Below are 15,840 nucleotides of genomic sequence, written 5' to 3' on the forward strand. Positions count from 1 at the left end.
TATAATTGTTCAATCAGTATTTCAACTGCAGAAAGACGTCAATAAAAAAAGCTTGTAAACAAAGTCACGTAATGTCACGTAATGTAACATTTACTGACCATAAACTCAATAGTTAGCTAGAAAAAAATCTAGAGAGAAAAAAGGAGAATTTTGCTAAATATATATGCCCTTTATTATATGTTTATTTTATTTTTTTACTTAACGTGTTGTCTTCATTATTTAATGTATGCTTGAATAAATGTGTCAGAAAAACTGACGTTTAAAATGTTTATAGCCTATTTCAACAATGCATTGAAGTAGAAATATAATTATATAATTAGTATAAAAATATAAATATAAACATATAAAAAGTTGATGTGAAACTACATACAATTAAAATTTGAATTTGAGTGTTGATTATTAAATGAATTTTATTATTATTATTGGTTTTCGGCATCACTAGCAATTTTAGCTCTTTCCCTGCCAGCGGTTTATTTTTAAGTTGTCGCATTTTTTTTTATATATTTACAAAACTTACATGTTCCCCAGAATATTTAGATTTATGAATATGTAAACAGTGAATATACCAAAAGAAAGAACAAAAAAAAGAAAGCCTTTAAACAAACAAAAAACAAACAAACCAACTATCTGTATTACGCCCCCTACCGTATAACAGTGAAAACACAGATTGCCGGAAAAACTTGTCAATGGCAGGGATAGAGTTAAAAGCACAATATGTAAGATTTTTGGATTTAAATATCCAAAACCCACTAGAACAATGTTATATATTTTGCTGACTTATGTACTTACATTATCCCAAATGTTTCCAAGAATGTTTAAATCCAGAGAAATAAGCAATTTTAACCAGGACACGGACCGTGTTACCCTTGTTTTTACCGCAAGCACCATGTTTCACCATGCCTAATATCGATCTAGCTTACTGCAGTGTGCAACAGGTGTCTCATAGTAGCCGCAGAGCGAACGCACGGCACAGGGTAGCATTATAACATAACTTTCAACACACTCAAATGTATCTAATATGATAAAACAGTGCTGCGTTACCCCACATACGCTTGACCGGTAAAAAGCAGAAGCGCTTGTCTGCGGCATAATAAAAGCTGCACCTTTGTTTTGAATAAGCAACCTCTAGCAGCAAAAAATTACATATTGTGGCTTCTTTAAAGTTAAAACAAACCTAGTTGATAATGTTTAAAATATAAGATCAGAAATCCTGATACACAACAAAAAGGCCTCAAAGAAAACCTGAAAAGTATTAAAGGGATAGTTATATAAAAAAGGTATAGCAACAACATGAGGGTGAGTAAATTGTGACAAAATTTTGATTTTGGGTTGAAATATCCCTTTAGGACTATATTAATTTAAACAGTTTGGAGGAGATAAATGTCATCTTAAAAATGTGCTCTGCTCCATTTGATGTCAGAAGGTACAATTTAACTTCAGCCAAAAAAAATTTCATAAGCCAGCAGACAGGGCAAACAGAGTCATAATCAAAGTTTAATGTAGCAAAGAGAAATATAAAAGGAAACTATTGGCACACCAAACACAGGTGAAATTGAAATACCTCCTCAAAGGGTCTGCTTCAATAAGTATTAAAATACACATTTTGCACATTTCTTAAATTTCACAGCCATTTCATTAAGCTTGTGAACTTGAAATGTTGGAAGATTTTAAAACACAGAATAAATTAAATCCTGTTGTATCTTGCAAATATCCAGAATATTTTAATCATGAATATTACAGGAAGTAGAAAATATTACATTAAATGATAAAAGTGGAATTTCAATTGAGGGCTGCATGCCTAATATAAAAGTTCTAACCTAGTACAAGACAAATACCACAGCAGATGCCTTGGTTTCATTGAATAATGAATGATAGGAGTGCTGAAAAAGACTTACCCACCCAATCCATTTTACTGTATGGCAGAAGTTCAGAGCAAAGTATGGTTACACTTTATTTCGATAGTCCACTTTAAACATTCTACTAACTATAAGTAACTTTGCAACTACATGTCAACTAACTGTCATTAGAGTATTAGTTGACTGTCAGTAGACTGGTAGGTTATAGTTAGGTGTTAGGGTTCGGGTTAGTAGAATAAGTTGAATTGTAGTGTCCAAGTTACTTATAGTCAGTAGAATGTCTTTTGGGGGACCAACAAAATAAACTTTTAGTAAATATTAATCAGACAGTCTACAAATACTCTAATGACAGTTAGTTGACATGTAGTTGCAAAGTTAGTTATAGTTAGTAGAATGTCTAAAGTGGACTATCAAAATAAAGTGTTACCCAAAGTATTGACAAGAACATCAGCAGGAAGATGAGAGGCATTCATCTCACTTTGAGCTGACAGAAAGACACTGATCTGACAGGTAAGCCTGCTCCACTGTGAATGTGAGACGCTTGACTACAACGCCCACGAGCCATCATTTCAGACGAGAACATACAGCCAGTTTCTAAGTTCTATTTATGAGTCCAAAACAGTTAAAATACAAACAAATCATAAGGATTAGGATGCAAGAATTATAGTAAAGAAACATGCTGGTAAAGGAATGTACTGAATATGTATTTTTGATGTATCTCTTGGGGTGCAAGTTTTGTATATTTAAAAAAAAATTATAAAGTAGTTCAAAAACTAAGGTAATTTAAAAAACAAAGATCATGAGATCAAGAAATCTTTAGTTTCCTTTCGAGGGAACTTGCGCTGTGTCATAGCGACACTGTGGGAATGCCTCTGCGTCCAATCAGTCCAATGGAATGGCGGGACGTCACAGGCAGGCTGACGTCATGACCAGGAAGCTATAAAGAGCGCCCGGGTCAAACAATGTCAGCTTCTGATAGGCCGTAGTAAGTCAACCAAAGGCATGCAGGAAGTATATGGCAGGGCTACGCAGCATCTCATTCAATTCTCAGGGAACAATGGTTACAGTCCTAACCTGAGATGTTCCTTTTCGTGGAAACTTGCGCTGTATTGTAGTAGCGACACTGTGGGAACAATAATACCCACTTCGCCATACTGACAAGTCTAGTGTTTAGCCATTTTCAAGAAACTGCTGAAGATGCATCTTTTTCGTCAACACATGACCAATTAATAGCAACATTTATTATACTATATATATATATATATATATATATATATATATATATATATATATATATATATATATATATATATATATATATATATATATATATATATATAAAAACAAAATTTACTATGTGTACTGTGCTAGAATAACTGCGACTAGTCACAGTGCTTACATATTGTTGCCCTATTGTTGGTTTGATTGCTTCTATTGCTCTTCTCATTTATAAGTTGCTTTGGATAAAAGTGTCTGCTAAATGATTTAGGCCCAATCCCATTTCGACCCCTTACCTTTCGTTTTTCCATAGCTTGCTAAACACACTATTTGAGTGATGTGAAAACAAATTAACAACACAGTTAAAATAAATATCTGGTCATCCTTCGCAACGCAATCGCTATTTACATCATGTATCGTCTGTTACCATGGCAACAACTGACTTGTTTGTATTACATTGCAAAGAGGTTCGTTATCGTAGCACCACAGTAGAAAACGTCTCAGGTTACTTGCGTAACCTATGTTCTCTGAGTAGGGAACGAGACGCTGCGTCACTTTAATGACGTAATGGGACGCCCTCTGGGTGTGCCGATTGTCTGAAGCCCTTATAGAATCACGCCAATTGATTGGCTGATGGCGCGCACGTCGCCCCACCTGACGTAGTCACCTATATTAGCGCGCGCGCGCCATCTGCTCCTCAGATTTCTCTGCCGAAAAGGAAAGCCTGTCGGCAGCGCGAGGAGCTTGGCAGCGTACGCAGCGTCTCGTTCCCTACTCAGAGAACATAGGTTACGCAAGTAACCTGAGACGTTCTCTTTCATAGGTTCACTCGACGCTGCGTCACTTTAATGACGTAATGGGAACGATATACCAAACACGCCAAGCTAAAGCGCTGCCGTATCTGGCTCAAAGAACACCAGATAACCTGCATGACTAGGTTAAGCAGACAGGACATGCGAACCCGGAGCCATGTCGAGATCCAAACTATAGAATCTCACAAAAGTGTGCGGAGAGGACCAACCTGCCGCCACACAAATATCTTCCAAAAGAGCCCTTCTAAAAAGTGCTTGAGAGGAAGCCACACCTCTGGTAGAATGCGCTCTAATATCAAGAGGTGAAGGTAAACCACGCACCTCATAAGCTAAGGAAATAGCCTCTGTCACCCAATGGGAAACCCTTTGCTTCGAAGCGGCAAGCCCGCGGCGGCCAGCACCGAATCACACCAACAGCTGGTTAGATTTCCTCCAGCCGTCTGAACGGTCAACATAACACTTCAACGCTCGAACTGGGCAGAGCAAATTAAGTTTCTCGTCTTCCTCCGAGTCAAACGGAGGGGGGTGAAAGGAGTGAAGAGTAATAACCTGAGAGCGAAATGACGTGGACAAAACTTTGGGCACATAACCCGGCCTAGGTCTTAAGGTAACCTTGACTAGGCCAGGGGGAAAATCCATACAGGTCCCGTTACAGGCCTGTAGATCGCCCACTCGTTTCAAAGAAGACAGAGCTAACAAAAGAGCAACTTTGAGAGTCAGAATTCGCTCAGGAGCTGACTCCAAAGGCTCAAATGGAGCCAAAGTTAGCCCTTCAAGGACCACGGAGAGGTCCCAAGAGGGAATACCAGGGGAGCGTGCTGGTCTCAGGCGCCTAACCCCTCGCATGAAAGATGAAACCAGTCTATGCTTGCCTAGAGGGATTTCGTCCGACTCCCTACCGGCAGCTATAGCTGCGACATAGACCCGAAGGGTGGTGGCCGCTGCTCCAGCAGCAAACTTCTCCTGCAGGAACTCCAGAACTGAACCAACCGGGCAGTTAACTGGATCTGCTGCATGAGTCGAGCACCACGACTCAAAGACCCTCCACTTGGAGGAATAGAGCTTCCTTGTGGAGGGGGCTCTCGCATTAGCAATGATCTCCTGAACGTCCGCAGAAAGACCAGCGTTTAGTGTCGTTGGCCCTTGATGGGCCATACCCACAACTTCCAAATCTCCGGGCGAGGGTGCCAAATCCTGCCCTGAAGTTGTGTCAAAAGGTCCTTCCTGACCGGTATCTCCCATGGGGAGGAGTCCAGGAGGAGAACCATCTCCGAGAACCAAGTCTGGGATGGCCAGTGTGGAGCCACCAGCAGGAGGCTGGCCCCACTCTCCCTTACTCTGTACAGAACCGCCGGAATCAGCTTGATGGGCGGGAACGCATAGAGTTTCAGATTGGGCCATGGATGCGCGAACGCATCTATCCCCAACGGGGCCGGAGAGCTCAGAGAAAACCAGAGCCGACACTGGGACGACTCCTTCGAGGCAAAGAGGTCCACTTCCGCTTTCCCGAACATCTCCCAAATCTGTGACACAGTTTGAGGGTTCAGCATCCATTCCCCCGACCGGAGCTTCTGTCTCGACAGATAATCTGCAGCGAGGTTTAAGACTCCAGGTACATGGACTGCTCTCAGGGACAAAAACTTGTCCTGAGACCACAGGAGGAGTCGGCGCGCATGCCTGTCCAGGGTGCGCGACCGTGATCCTCCCTGGCGATTTACGTGAGACACCACTGCCATGTTGTCGGTCCTGACAATGACATGATGCCCCCTGAGTGAGGGGAGAAAAAGCTGAAGGGCCAGGGATACCGCTCTCAACTCCAGGCAATTTATGTGCCAGGAGTGGAACTTCCCCCTCCCAGATCCCCATAGCTGGTCTGCCCTCGAATACCGCACCCCAGCCGGTAAGAGAGGCGTCCGTCGTAACCATTTGGCGACGGAAAACAGCCCCCATCTTGACCCCTTTCTGAAGAAAAAGAGGGTCTCGCCACATTGATAGGGCACGAAAGCAGCCGCGTGACACCTTCAATAGGCGAAGGGCCGATCCTGTTGACCGAGCCCCTGAGCGTTTCATCCACCAGAGGAAGGGCCTCATATGGAGCAGTCCCAGGGGAAGCACCGGGGAAGCTGCGGCCATGAGACCCAGGAGCCTGCGACACGTACCCACAGAAACATGATGGCCTAGCCTGAAGCGGACCAAGCATGTTGTGATACTGGAAATCCAAGCAGGGGCCAAACGGGCCTGCATCGGAACGCAATCCAGACGAACACCTAAGAAGGTGGTCTGCTGAGCCGGAGTAAGAACACTCTTGTCTATGTTCACTCTCAAGCCAAGAGATTGAACGTGTCGAAGAACGACATCTCTGTGATGACAGGCTAACTCCCTGGAGTGGGCCAGAATGAGCCAGTCGTCCAGGTAATTGAGAATACGGATGCCCTGGAGCCTCAGCGGGGCCAGAGCAGCATCCATACACTTCGTGAACGTCCTTGGTGCCAGGGCAAGGCAGAAGGGAAGGACTTTGTATTGATAAACCTTCCCTTTGAAGGCGAACCTGAGAAACTTCCTGTGTCGTCTGACAACCTGAATATGGAAGTAAGCATCTCTCAGGTCTATAGTGACAAACCAGTCCTCCGCACGTATCTGAGAAAAGATAGTCTTTAGCGTTAGCATCTTGAACTTCCCTTTGTAGAGGGCGAAGTTCAGGCGGCGGAGGTCCAGGATGGGACGCAGACCGCCGTCTTTCTTCGGAACAAGGAAATAACGGCTGAAGAAGCCACATTTCTCCTCTGTTGCCGGAACTTCCTCTATTGCCCCCTTTAGGAGGAGAGAAGAGAGCTCTTGTTGTAGTACAGAAGCCTGAGAGGCGCTGTTTACTACCGTCTGAGCGACCCCGTCGAAGCGATGAGGGTTGCGACAGAACTGAAGCGTGTAGCCTGACTGAATCGTGCGGAGGACCCAGGATGATATCCCTGGCAAAAGTTTCCACTCGTGGAAGAAATTTGACAAAGTGGGAGGTATGATGAGGTGCGGTGGACATACCTGAGTTGGGGTGTCGAGCTGGACCTCTGAGGGGGGTGTGGCCATCCGCAGAGGAGAGCACGTGGCGTCCTGGCGCGAAGTAGGCAGTGGAAGGCTGGGCCGCTCTGGTTCCCGGAGAAGACCGGATGTGTCTCCGTCTGGACGAGCGGCGGATGGTGAGCCAATCAGACGTGAGGGGAGAAAGCAGACAGCGTCTCCTTCCTTCAGCGCCGGAAAAGGCGAGGATAGAGTCGGTTCTGTATTCCGAAGCGCGCTGGGCGGCGGAAATGACAGACCTGGATAGGGAGAGCTGGTGGGGGGCGGGCAGAAACGCTTGCGCGGTCTGACCCAGCCCCGGTCGTGAACTGCAGCTCCCCTTTTTCTGACCGGAGGGTCAGGAGCGACTCGAAGTGGCCGAAGCAGAAGGTTTGCTGGGCCGCTTTGGGTCGATGCGTCTGTGAGGACGTTGACGTGGTGGGTGGAGGATAACTCTGGTCGCTCCTCCGGGCGGTAAACTCTCTTTTGAAAGAGGGGCGATCTCTGGACTGAGAGGGGGAGGGGGAAGGAGCGTCCCTCGCTCTCCTTGGCATGAACTGCTTAAGAGCGGCAGACTGGGATTTTGCAGATCTGAACTTCTCAACCACAGTATTAACCGCCTCCCCAAACAATCCGGACTGGGAAATCGGAGCGTCCATAAGGAAAACTTTCTCCTTATCGCGAATCTCAGTGAGATTGAGCCATAAGTGGCGCTCCGCCGCCACCGCGCCCGCCATAGAGCGCCCTACAGCGCGAGCTGTGTGTTTAGTAGCCCGTCACGCCAAATCCGTGGCTTTACGAAGCTCCTTTACAGCTTCTGGTGTCAAACCGGTGCCCTCGTCCATCTCCTTCAATACATCCGCCTGATATGCCTGGAGAATGGCCATAGTATGAAGGGCCATGCCAGCCTGACCAGCCGCCATGTAGGATTTGCCAATCAGGGCAGAAGTGGTCCTGCACGGCTTAGTGGGAAGAAGGGGGCGGGACTTCCACGAGGGAGCTGAAGATGGCGTCGAGGTGAGTGGCCAGCGTGTCCTCAACCGCGGGAATAGCGGAATAGCCCTGTTCCTCAAAATCCACGAGGTTGGTGAAATCAGCGGCTGCCGCGTTAGTTAGGCGGGCTGAGAACGGCTGCTTCCAGGATCTAGAAATCTCACTGTGTAGATCACTGAAGAATGGTAGCTTCCTCCGCGGAGGCCTAGAATTAGGGCCGCTGAGGAATCTCTCATCCAACCGAGAAGATTGAGCTTCACAGAGTTCATCCGGCCACTCGATCGCGAGCTTCTGTGTAGCGCGCGCGAGTACATCCACAAGCTCGTCATATGCCGCTGATGGCCGCGCTTCCTGGCCGCTTGGCGGGAGAGCGTTGTCAGTATTTGCAGCACCGAAATCCTCGGAGTCGGATGCTGCAGTGAAAATGACATCCTCCAGTCCGAAGGAAACCGCATCACGTGCCTCCGGGCTGGGACAGAGATAATCGTGCGAGTATTCCACAGGCGGAGTCCCGCGCACGTGCTCGGGGGAGAGAGGGAGAGAAAGGGCGAGGCCCGTCTGCTCGCACTCCACATCCTCGAGCTCTACATCCGAACCCCAGGTCGCGGATCCAAGAGAGGCCTGCGCGGCCTCGGGAGCACGACGGGGAAAAATGGATGACTCCCTCTCAAAAACCGCGAGCCTCGAGCGGAGGGTTTTGAGAAGGAGGTTATCGCAGTATTTACAGTTAGAGAACCCCTGAACCGCGTCGCGTGTGTGAGGAAATCCCAGACATTTAACACACTTACTGTGGGGATCGTCGATCGCGATGAAGCGAGTGCACGGCGGTGGGCAACGTCGGAATTCCATAGCACTTCACCACAAGGAGAACAAAGTTCCACAATCCGCGGTCGCTGAAGTGCTGAGGTAAATATCGACTGAATCCTAGAATTTTGGGCCAGAAAAATCGATAACCGAAGGGCATGAAATGGCCGCTTCGTGAAGGCAGAGAAATCTGAGGAGCAGATGGCGCGCGCGCGCTAATATAGGTGACTACGTCAGGTGGGGCGACGTGCGCGCCATCAGCCAATCAATTGGCTTGATTCTATAAGGGCTTCAGACAATCGGCACACCCAGAGGGCGTCCCATTACGTCATTAAAGTGACGCAGCGTCGAGTGAACCTATGAAAGAGAACAAATCTATATCCGTACCAGCTGGCTTGGATCAGCACAGAATGGTATGGAAAAACAAAGAGAACAGTGGAAACAATGGCCCGATGGAAAAGCGGCTCCACCAGTCTTGTATGTTCTGTATCATTCTGTCTTAGGAAACTCGAAGGCTCATACGTTGTCGAACTGAAACTAACTTTTGAACTGAAGTCCAAATGCAGCGCGAAACAACATTGGGAGTGAGTAATCTGTTAAATGTGCTTGCACCTGATTTCTATTAGATATGTTCTGTTTTTTTACATTGCTGTTCATACTGGTTACATGTTACAGGACACTAATAAAAGAAACAGGGTCTGATGACGTATGTTATGGTGTAGTAGTGGTGTCCCATTTCTTAGGGGAATATTTTCACCTCTATGCCTTGCCACTATGTTTCAAGGGGCAAGGGGTAGGTGTAGGCGAAGGGGTATAAAATAGAATTGGGATTGGGCCTAAATGTAAATGTAGTGTGAATTAGGGCTGTAATCAACCAAAGAAAATCTTGGTCGACTGAAGTCCTGAAATTTTCGCCTAAAAATCGACTAAAAATGACGTTAGGAAAAAAAAAGTTAAATTAATTAGCTGCGCACTGTGCGCAGTACTTGGTAGCCTTGTTGTCTGCATAAATTAATTATAAATAAACATAAAAAACTAGTAGGCTATTTGCAGTATATTAAATCGTTTTTGAGCTGATTATTTTGCACTGAAATGAGTCTGACACACGAGTCTGTCAGCTCTGACAGCGTCGCATCAAGTGCACCTGCGCAATATCATAGCCTATGACTTCCCAAAATATAGTACTATTGTCAACTAGATATCATCACAAGAACTTTTGAGGAATATGCAACATAATTTAGACATTTGTTTTTGTCATATGTATTATAATAACTGACAGACAGTATAATTTCAGCCACTCTGTGCAGCTCGAACGTTAGGAGCTCAGCTGAGCTCAGCTTCGCGGCTGAGACACGAATAGACTATTAACTTAAAGCTTTTACTCTTAAACACAAAAGGCACGTCCACTTTAATAAAAAAGGAATATTTATTAAACAAGCCAGATCAAGAGCAGAAAAAACGCTCTCACAATTAATATAAGTTACAGAAAATAATATTATACAAATAATATAAGTTACAGAAAACTAGCCTTCTTCAATCTGTCTCTCTTCTCCAGTGGGTTGGGCTAATCCAAAAGTGAAAACAATGGGGGTGTTCTGAAGACAGACTCATACCTGTGAAACAGGGGTGCTCTGAAAACACCCCCATTAGCAATTAGTGTTTTCCACCTGTTGAAATGAACGCGGCGCGGCAAAACTGATGAAATGAACGCGGCAAAACGGACAGTACAGATCCACTTTTGCGGCACGACTGAAGCGTGGTGTTGTGACGCTTCCCCTCATGTGTATGTTGATGGGCGTTCCTCAAGTTTACCGCTATGGGTGTGCGTTTGAGCCAGCGGGAATGAAAAACAAAGGACCGGCGAGAGACTTCTCTTCGCCAGTTGGTTGGGCTAATCCAAAAGAAGTGAAAACAATGGGGGTGTTCTGAAGGCAGACTGATACCTGTGAAACAGGGGTGCTCTGAAAACACCCCCATTAGCAATTAGTGCTTTCCACCTGATTACATGAACGCGGCGCAGCAAAACTGATGAAATGAACGCGGCAAAAACTAATGAAATGAACGCTGAAAAAAATCGACCAATCAAAATTTTGGTCGAGCCAGAGCGTATCGACCAATAATCGACTAATCGACTGGGAGATTACAGCCCTAGTGTGAATCAACAAAAACAACTAAAGGGTCCTGCACACTGTGCGATTTTTCAAAATCCTCAGCGAATGTTGCTGGTCAGACTGTACGAACATGATCCCTGATGTAATACATGTCACACTGTAGGATCTCAGTTGTCATTATGTCAGACTGTACGACAGTCAGACGCGAAAAACGGACACAAGCAAGAGACTCGTACGGACTGAGTTTTACGGCATCAATCCGTGACACGTTCCGTAATGGTGAGCCCATGAGCCGCATTCACAGACACAATGGTAGCGTTCAGCAGACAACAAAAACAAGCGGTGGCATTCATTTTGATAATGTCTTGTCTTGATAAAGAGATGCGTCATCAGGTTCTGCGCTCCTATTGGTTCTTGATTTGATGGTCGTCCTAGGTCACACTGCAGGATTGCACCTCATATCTTCTGACACTGCCAGAATTTTTGTCCGAGGTAAAATTTGATCACAACGGTTATTAATCGGTTGTCGGTGCACATGTCAAACTAAGGATCAAAGACTTCAGATTTTAGCCTAGGATCAGAGAAATCTTTTAGGATTTCAAAATTTGTCTCAGACGGCTAAATCGTGGCCAAAATCGCACAGTGTGCACCCGGCTTAAAGGGTTAGTTCACCCAAAAATGAAAATTATGTCATTAATTACTTGCATAATTGACTTTATGAATTGGCGAGAATAGTTTTTGTGCGCAAAAAAACCCTAAATAACGACTTACATAGTGATGACGATTTCAAAACAAGGCATCATGAAGCGTTATGAATCAGTGAGCCGAATCATGATTCGGATCGCGTGTCAAACCGCCAAACTGCTGAAATTTGGCGATTCAAACCGCTGATTCGACTCGCTGATTCATAACGCTTCGAAGCTTCATGATGCCTTGTTTTGAAATCGTCATCACTATGCAAGTCGTTATTTAGGGTTTTTTTGCGCACAAAAACTATTCTCGCCAATTCATAAAGTTATTGTAGAACCACTGTAGTGAGATGGACTTTGTAACGACGTCTTTAGTACCTTTTAAGGGTCTTGAGAGTGTAAAGTGCCATTGTGCCAATGGAGGCCTTTCTGAGCCATCAGATTTCAACTAAAATATCTTCATTTCTGTTCCGAAGATGAACGGAGGTCTTACGGGTGTCGAACGACATGAGGGTAAGTAATTAATGACAGAATTTTCATTTTTGGGTGAACTAACCCTTTAAGACATAAGCACCTGGGAACCTGGTGCAGAGCCCAAGTCCATATCATAAAACCTTACAAATGTGAGTGGAGAGGAGCAACCCGCCATATCACACACATCTTGAAGGGATACTCCTGACAATAAGGCTTTAGAAGCCACAGCCAGGGCCGGATTAACATAAGGGCTAGGTGGGGCTGAAGCCCCAGGGCCTGAGCATGGAGGGGGCCCGTGATTGGCCAAGGAAATGATCTGGAGCACCTAAACTTTTCCTGGTGGGCTGCTCGCCAAACCCCACCACGCCCCTACATATTAAGCGGTGTTATTTACTGGAGTGCATGGGAATAAACACCAAAAGCCAGGTGATGAAACGGTGGTACCTGATTAAACCGCGTGCGCGCATCCAGCAGTCGCAACGTAAGAGCAGCTGGATCGTCTCACGCACAGCGCTGACGAACTTGTTTTGTGCTTTCGCGGCACTATTGAAGTGATAATGAGCCCCAGGCATTTATGCATTTGAATTTAATAAAAGAGCAACATCATGTGTACAGTAAAAGCTCTGTGGCGAAACTAGCTGAACAAGACTGAATAGCTCCGACCATGTAAAGTGAAGTGTTGAGGTAAAATATAAGCTGTCTACAAGACTAATCATGGTCGTAGCCAGCTATGAGGTCACCGAAGTCCGGACCTCAGTATTTTTCCGAGGTGTACATAATAAATATTGTGAAATAGTATTAACACTACTTTAGTGCTGCAAGGATATCTTCTTATCTGAGCTGGACTGCCTGCGGTCTGTCAACGCTCGTCAATGTCAAAATATTTGAGATGACCAATCAAATTAAAGTAGGCAGGCTTTTTGTTTACAGTAGCTGCTGAGTGTGATTTCGCTTTGAAGTCGCACAACGCTTCAGTAAACAGTGTGAGATGTAAGTAGCTAAACAAAACATTTCACATTTGACAGCTGTTTTAGGATAGAAATGTTAAACAATGAAAAGACTATCAGCCAGAGCTCAGCTTTAGGAGGGGAAGAGACAGGGCAAGAGAAGGAGACTGAGAGAAAAAGAAACGGAAAGAGTGATGAGTGATGAACGTGAAAGAGTGATGGAAATGAGGAGAGTGATAGAAATGAGAGAGTGATGAAATGAGGAGAGAGCAGGTATGACAGATAATCGACTGCCTACTAACATGGTTTTGAAAGCTATTTATTATTAATTGTTTTTAGCCTTCAAACATTTTAAAATGCACATATATAGATAACAGAAATCAAGCATAGCGTCAGTTCTGGCAGGTCACGTTAGTCAACTCGCATCAGCTGTATGTCACCTGATCATGTCTACCTATAGGGATACGACGTCTATCACCAGATACATATAGCTCCTCAGTACTATCAGCTGCTATCGTGTTTCTCCAGAGCTCATTTACCCTCCTCCATCGCCAACTCCTCCTCTTGTCAGTCAGGATTTGGTATTCTGATTTCCCTTGAATCAGACTAAATTCCTGAATACTTTGTACATTTAAACATTAATGATATCTGCAATACATTATGTTGGTTCCGTTCCGTTTACCCTAAGGGGGGTTATTGCTGCTCTCCCTGCTCTTATCCATGCTATGCTGCATGGATGCGCAGGGAGTTCTTGCCCAGAACAGAACCATACAGGCAATCCAAACTATATGCTAATAGTAAATGCTATATGCTAATGTGTTAATCATCTTTGACGATAGTGGTCCTGACAGAAATCAACATTTTCTTGGCCATGCCCCCCAAACTCCCAAAATAGCTCAAATTTGGGACCTCACTGGTTTTAAAACTCCTTAAGGGAGTTGCATGCTCAAAAGTTATTGCGGTTTCTGGAAACCTGTTTGCTTTGACCTCATATTTGGAGTTAAAGGTCCCATGGCATGGATTTTTTATTTTATTTTATAATTTATTCTGAGGTGTACTTATATTGTAAGTATGATTTTTACATCATAAAATTTCATAATTTAGAAATAAAAGGTATTTTTTCTATACTGATGTTTGCCCTCTGGCTGAATGCCCTGTTTCAAGGGGCGTGTCTGCTGTGAGACTTCAGTAAAAACGCCCACTGTTGTGATTGGCTGACATCTTTGCATTTTAAATGAGTATTAGATCTTGTGGCGGAGGAGGCGTGGTTTAACAAGGTCTACGAGGCACGAGCCTGCAAGAGAGACGAATGGACTCGAGTTCACTTCTCATCAGTTCTCTCAGCACGTCTCAGTTAATTGAACTGTTATATTTACTACATATACTTCAGTTATTAGTTTATTTCTAGTCGGAGGGACTGTCACTCATGTCAGAAAGTTAGTAACTTTAGTAAATTATGGATCAGCGCTGACTCGAGATGCTCGAGTACATCCAAACACTGAGAAACTGCCAGCATTCACTTGTTCACAAGCTATAATCTCTCGAGGACAAACAAATATGGCGCTCGCATGGGCGTGCCAAATTCTCTGGGCGGAGGAAAGGGAGGTAACCGTTCCTGTTATGACATCATAACAGGAGAATTCAAGATCAGCTTGTCTGAGCTGTCATTTTCTCAAAGGCAGAGAAAGACAGCCAGAACTCGGTTTACACCGATCAAAATTTCTAGCCACTTGGGGACAATATTCAGGCTAGGGGAACTCATATTAATGTTGAAAAACCTCATAAAATTTCTTGCCATGGGACCTTTAATACATTTATGCTGTTAATGCGTTGCAGCCTGGAATATTGATACAGTATATAGGTCTACTTAATATTAAAATTGAATATTCAGACAATAACCGCAACATTTCATTCCTATATATACATATACATACACACACACACACACACACACACACTAATATATATATATATATATATATATATATATATATATATATATATATATATATATATATATATATATATATATATATATATATATATATATATATATATATATATATATATATATATAAAGACAAATAGAGCAAATTGTTCTTTACATCAGTAACAATAATAAAAGTGTGTGACCCTATATCAACGTTTAGAAGTTTTCAAAATGATTTTTTTCGTATTTTCTTTACTTTCAAGAGAAAGTAAGTTTTATTTAGAGCAGTCAAGGATTAAAAAAAAAAACTCTATAATAAAGCCCATTTCACTGAGATTTGATGCACTGAAGCGTTTCAAAATTGCCATGTAGCAATCTACGGTGAAATCAGTGGCGTTTTCTGTGGAATTACAGGGGTGTAGATTTCAAGCAACTTATTAAAGTTATTAAAATATATTCATTTAAGTTTTTTATGGTCTAAAATAAAGTGTTTTTGGTGTGGAGAGTTTTGTGACTTTGAAAGAGCTCAATTATTTGGAGGTTAGAGAGGCTGCCCAGCAACTAAAAATCTTTCATTCAGACATGACTGTTGTAGCAGCACTTTGTAACCTTGACAAAGGTATTCAACACAGCATTTGTATTAGGACCTTCTCTGCCCCTGTTTTTGAGCATAAAGCAGCATGAAAACACAAACATCAAAATAATTCCAACCCTTCTGGCCAATTTCATCTATACTAAATTGCTTTCAAAAAGCTGAATGCTTTTCAGAGATCAGATTGGAGCAATACATTCAATTAACTTTTCCTCTTTAATGTCTTTAGTAATTTTCTTTGTTCTGTTGTAAATAGTAGAACAAGCCAGCCTATCTGCACTAACTGTGGCAATAAATCACCTGTGCAGTTGAAACTATGCAATCTTGGCAGTTATGAGTCAAAGCCTCATCTGTGTGTGGAGA

The 15,840-nt window shown here is 43.8% G+C and overlaps 1 protein-coding gene across 3 annotated transcripts in view; it reads right to left on the reverse strand.

Annotated features, from left to right (window-relative positions):
• The window catches only part of st6galnac3 (ST6 (alpha-N-acetyl-neuraminyl-2,3-beta-galactosyl-1,3)-N-acetylgalactosaminide alpha-2,6-sialyltransferase 3), a 182,451-nt gene that overhangs the window by 116,207 nt on the left and 50,404 nt on the right, over positions 1–15,840 (reverse strand). The window lies entirely within an intron of this gene.

This window comes from Gobio gobio, assembly GCF_949357685.1.
Source record: "Gobio gobio genome assembly, chromosome: 6".
Lineage (NCBI taxonomy): Eukaryota > Metazoa > Chordata > Actinopteri > Cypriniformes > Gobionidae > Gobio > Gobio gobio.